Below are 6,000 nucleotides of genomic sequence, written 5' to 3' on the forward strand. Positions count from 1 at the left end.
GATATGTTTGATTCCTTGCAATAGTTTTGCGATATAAAGATGGTGATATTAGAGTCATGCTAGTAGGTAGTTGTGGATTAGTAGAAATACTTGTGTTGAGGTTTGTGATTCCCGTAGCATGCACGTATGGTGAACCGTTATGTGATGAAGTCGGAGCATGATTTATTTATTGTTTGTCTTCCTTATGAGTGGCGGTCGGGGACGAGAGATGGTCTTTTCCTACCAATCTATCCCCCTAGGAGCATGCGCGTAGTACTTTGTTTCAATAACTAACAGATTTTTGCAATAAGTATGTGAGTTCTTTATGACTAATGTTGAGTTCATGGATTATACACACTCTCACCCTTCCACCATTGCTAGCCTCTCTAGTACCGCACAACTTTCGCCGGTACCATAAACCCACCATATACCTTCCTCAAAACATCCACCAAACCTACCTATTATGGCATTTCCATAGCCATTCCGAGATACATTGCGATGCAACTTCCATCATCATCATATACATGACTTGAGCATTCATTGTCATATTGCTTTGCATGATCGTAAGATAGCTAGCATGATGTTTTCATGGCTTGTCCGTTTTTTGATGTCATTGCTACGCTAGATCATTGCACATCCAGGTACACTGCCGGAGGCATCCATATAGAGTCATACTTTGTTCTAGACATTGAGTTGTAATGTTGAGTTATAAGTAAATAAAAGTCTTATGATCATCATTATTAGAGCATTGCCCCAGTGAGGAAAGGATGATGGAGACTATGATTCCCCCATAAGTCGGGATGAGACTCCGGACTTTACAAAAAAATAAAAGAGGCCAAAGAAGCCCAAATAAAAAAAGAGGCCAAAGAAGCCCACCAAAAAACAAAAAAATAAAAAAACAAAAAAAGAGAGAGAGAAAAAAAGATAGAAGGGGCAATGTTACTATCCTTTTACCACACTTGTGCTTCAGAGTAGCACCATGTTCTTCATATATAGAGTCTCTTGAGTTATCACTTTCATATGTAGTGGGAATTTTCATTATAGAACTTGGCTTGTATATTCCGATGATGGGCTTCCTCAAATGCCCGAGGTCTTCATGAGCAAGCAAGTTGGATGCACACCCACTTAGTTTCAGTTGGAGCTTTCATACACTTATAGCTCTAGTGCATCTGTTGCATGGCAATCCCTACTCACTCACATAGCCCGTTGATACGCCTAGTTGATGTGAGACTATCTTCTCCTTTTTGTCTTCTCCACAACCACCATTCTATTCCACCTATAGTGCTATGTCCATGGCTCACGCTCATGTATTGCGTGAAAGTTGAAAAGGTTTGAGAGCGTTAAAAGTATGAAACAATTGCTTGGCTTGTCATCGGGTTTGTGCATGATGTGAATATTTTGTGTGGTCAAGATGGAGCATAGCCAGACTATATGATTTTGTAGAGATAACTTTCTTTGGCCTTGTTATTTTGAAAAGACACGATTGCTTTATTAGTGGGCTTGAAGTATTATTTTTTTATGTCAAATGATAGACTATTGCATTGAATCACTTGTATCTTAATATTCATGCCATGATTAGATATGTGATCAAGATTATGCTAGGTAGCATTCCACATCAAAAATTATCTTTTTTAGCATTTACCTACTCGAGGACGAGCATGAATTAAGCTTGGGGATGCTGATACGTCTCCGTTGTATCTATATTTTTTTATTGTTCCATGCCAATATTATACAACTTTCATATACTTTTGGCAACTTTTTATACTATTTTTCGGGACTAACATATTAATCCAGTGCCCAGTGCCAGTTCATGTTTGTTGCATGTTTTATGTTTCGCAGAATATCCATATCAAATGAAATCCAAATGGGATAAAAATGGCGGAGCTTATTTTTGGAATATTTGGAATATTCCGAAAGAAAAATCCACGCGAGACGGTGCCCGAGGTGGCCACGAGGCAGGGGCGCGAATGCCCCCCTGCGCGCGCCCCTGACCCTCGTGGGCCACCCGTAAGGCCGTTGATGCCCTTCTTTCGCTGCAAGAAAGCTAATATCCTAATAGAGATCGTGTTAAAATTTCAGCCCATTCGGAGTTACGGATCTCCGGGAATATAAGAAACGGTGAAAGGGTAGAATCTAAGAACGCAGAAACAGAGAGAGACAGAGAGACAGATCAAATCTCGGAGGGGCTCTCACCGCTCCCATGCCATGGAGGCCAAGGACCAGAGGGGAAACCCTTCTCCCATCTAGGGAGGAGGTCAAGGAAGAAGAAGACGAAGGGGCCCCCTCTCCCCTTCTATTTCGGTGGTGCCGGAACGCTGTCGTGGCCATCATTATCATCACCGCGATCTACACCAACACCTCTGCCATCTTCACCAACATCTCCATCACCTTCCCCCCTCTATCTACAGCGGTCCACTCTCCCGCAACCCGCTGTACCCTCTACTTGAACATGGTGCTTTATGCTTCATATTATTATCCAATGATGTGTTGCCATCCTATGATGTCTGAGTAGATTTTCGTTGTCCTATCGGTGGTTGATGAATTGGTATGATTGATTTAATTTTCTTGTGGTTATGTTGCTTTCCTTTGGTGCCCATCATATGATGCACGCATGGATCACACCATAGGATTAGTTGTATGTTGATAGGACTACGTATTCGAGGGCAAGAGTGATAGAAACTTCAACCTAGCATAGAAATTGATGCATACGGGATTGAAGGGGGACCAACATATCTTAATGCTATGGTTGGGTTTTACCTTAATGAACCTTAGTAGTTGTGGATGCTTGCTAATAGTTCCAATCATAAGTGAATAGAATTCCAAGTCAGGGATAACATGCTAGAAGTGGCCTCTCCCACATAAAACTTGCTATCGGTCTAGTAAAGTAGTCAATTGCTTAAGGGGCAATTTCACAACTCCTACCACCACTTTTCCACACTCGCTATATTTACTTTATTGCTTCTTTACTTACAACAGCCCCTACTTTCTATTTACATAATCTTTATTACCTCGCAAACCTATCCAACAACACCTACGAAGTACTTCTAGTTTCATACTTGTTCTAGGTAAAGCGAACGTCAAGCGTGCGTAGAGTTGTATCGGTGGTCGATAGAACTTGAGGGAATATTTGTTCTGCCTTTAGCTCCTCATTGGGTTCGACACTCTTACTTATCGAAAACTGTTGCGATCCCCTATACTTGTGGGTTATCACCCCCGAACCAGGCTTCAATGACGAGGTGTTCGGCGCTGACTGTCTTCGGCATTGCAAGGTGGGTTCCTCCTCCAACTTCTTCCAAGTAATGTGTTCGGATTTGTAACGCCCTCGATGCGGCTATATCTCCTACATGTCGAAGCACGACTTAGAGGCATAACCGCATTGAAAGCAATGTCGCAAGTAAGGTAATCTTCACAACAACCCATGTAAATAGATAATAGGGGAAAAGGTACATAGTTGGCTTACACTCGCCACATCACACAAATACATGAATAACATTACAATCATCCAATACACTCATGGTCCGACTACGGTACGAAAATAAAAGATCAACCCCAACATGCGAGAGTCTTCGTCGAACTCCCACTTGAGCTCAAGCGCATCGTCTGGAACGGTATCATCGGTCCCTGCATCTGGTTTTGGAAGTAAACTGTGAGTCACGGGGACTCAGCAATCTCGCACCCTCGCAATCAAGACTATTTAAGCTTATAGGTAAGGCAAGGTAATATGTGGAGCTGCAGCAAGCGACTAGCATATATGGTGGCTACCCTGTTCGCAAAAGAGAGCGAGAAGAGAAGGCAAAGCACGAACGAAGAACTATGATCAAGAAGTGATCCTAGAACAACCTACGTCAAACATTACTCCAACACCGTATTCATTTCCCGGACTTCACCGAGAAGAGACCATCACGGTTACAAACGCGGTTGATTCATTTTAAGTAAGTTAAGTTTCATGTTATCTACAACCAGACATTAACAAATTCCCATCTTCCCATAACCACGGGCACGACTTTCGAAAGTTCAAATCCCTGCAGGGGAGTCCCAACTTAGCCCATCACAAGCTCTCACAGTCAATGAAGGATATTCCTTCTCCCGAGACATTCCGATCAGACTCGGCATCCCGGTTCTACAAGACATCCTCGACAATGGTAAAACAAGTCCAGCAACACTGCCCGAATGTGCCGACAAATCCCGATAGGAGCTGCACATATCTCGTTCTCAGGGCACACTCAGATTGTCCAAACTTCCGGTAGGCCAGCCCAGAGTTGCCCCTGGTGGCCACCGGCGGCTGACGAGGTGGACCAACACTCAGAGGAGCACTGGCCCGGGGGGGGGGGGGGTTAAATAAAGATGACCCTCGGGCTCCGGACACCCAAGGGAAAAAGAGGCTAGGTGGCAAATGGTAAAATCAAGGTTGGGCATTGCTGGAGGAGTTTTATTCAACGCAAACTGTCAAGGGGTTCCCATTATCACCCAACCGCGTAAGGAACGCAAAATCCAGGAACATAACACCGATATGACGGAAACTAGGGCGGCAAGCGTGGAACAAATCACTAGGCAAAAGGCCAAGCCTTCCACCCTTTACCAATTATATAGGTTCATTAAGATAACAAGATAATATGGTGATATCCCAACAATAAACAATGTTCCAACAAGGAACGATCTCCAATCCTCACCTGCAACTAGCAACGCTATAAGAGGGGCTGAGCAAAGCGGTAACATAGTCAATCAATAGTTTACTAGGACATGGTGGGTTAGAGGTTTGACATGGCAATTTGGGAGGCATGATAAGCAAGTGGTAGGCATCGTAGCATAGGCATAGCAAAAGAGCGAGCATCTAGCAAGCAAAGATAGAAGTGATTTTGAGGATATGATCATCTTGCATACAATGTTGTCAGAGTTGACTTGATCCTCGTAAGCAAACTCAACGGGCTCCTTGTTAGCGAACTCGTCTCCCGGATCTACCCAAACAAGACAAACAAGCAAAAGGAACATAATCAACCACGTGCAATGCTCAAACAAACATGATGCAAACATGGTATGCTATGCGGGATGCGGTATGGGATGCATATGCAAGATTTGACAAGGAATGATTGAACTTGGCCTCAACATGGAAATCCAAGAGTTCCACTTGAAAGTTGAGGTGATTTCGGTTGAAATCGATATAAAGATCACCGGAATCGGATGCACGGTTTGAAAATGGCAAGCAAAACAAATATGGCACCGGTCTGCGATAATCAGCAAGTAGCCATCTAAATACATCAAGATAATTATTCTACAGCACTCAAACATGACAAAAAAATACATGGCAGGGATCCACTCATGATGCTTGACAAAAGATGAACACTGAGCTACGGCTAATTCATCCACTAACAGGTTCAAACAAGCATGGAAAAGTGCAAATGATAACAGGTTTTCAGACTTGGTGAAATTAACACAAGTCTGGAATTTAACATCAGGTAGCACACTTTAGAGCATAAAAACTACATGCTACAGGAACTTAACATGGCCAAGCAAAGCATGGCATGGAGCTACTCAAAGCACTTAACAAAAGTCCCTTAGTGACCTTGAGCCAAAAGGGATCAGAAAATACAATTGCAAGCATGTGAACATGGCCAAAACATAATCAGATTACAGACTTAGAGAAAAACTGGAGCATGCAAAACAGTTAACGAGTAGGCATGTTCACGAGCTCGATGCACTCACTACAGAGCTGCATGATAAACTAATCATAAACCCATCTAGAATACATGGCATAGAAGCTAGACATGGCAAGAACAACAACATAGCATGCACATATCACTAGCAACATCCTCGGCAAAATGGCTAACAAGTCAACAATCTGCCAGGATTCACGAAATAGCAAAAGTAGAGTTCGATTGACTCAAGCTAGGGTGCTCCGTAAATGCAAACAAAGACATTTATGGATAGAGAACCACAATGTTAACAAAACATCCTTACTGATCATCCTCAAAAGAGGCACTGATCACTAGGAAACAACATGAACATATGGCATAATGACAAAAT

Source organism: Triticum aestivum, chromosome 5A (assembly GCF_018294505.1).
Source record: "Triticum aestivum cultivar Chinese Spring chromosome 5A, IWGSC CS RefSeq v2.1, whole genome shotgun sequence".
Classification (NCBI taxonomy): domain Eukaryota; kingdom Viridiplantae; phylum Streptophyta; class Magnoliopsida; order Poales; family Poaceae; genus Triticum; species Triticum aestivum.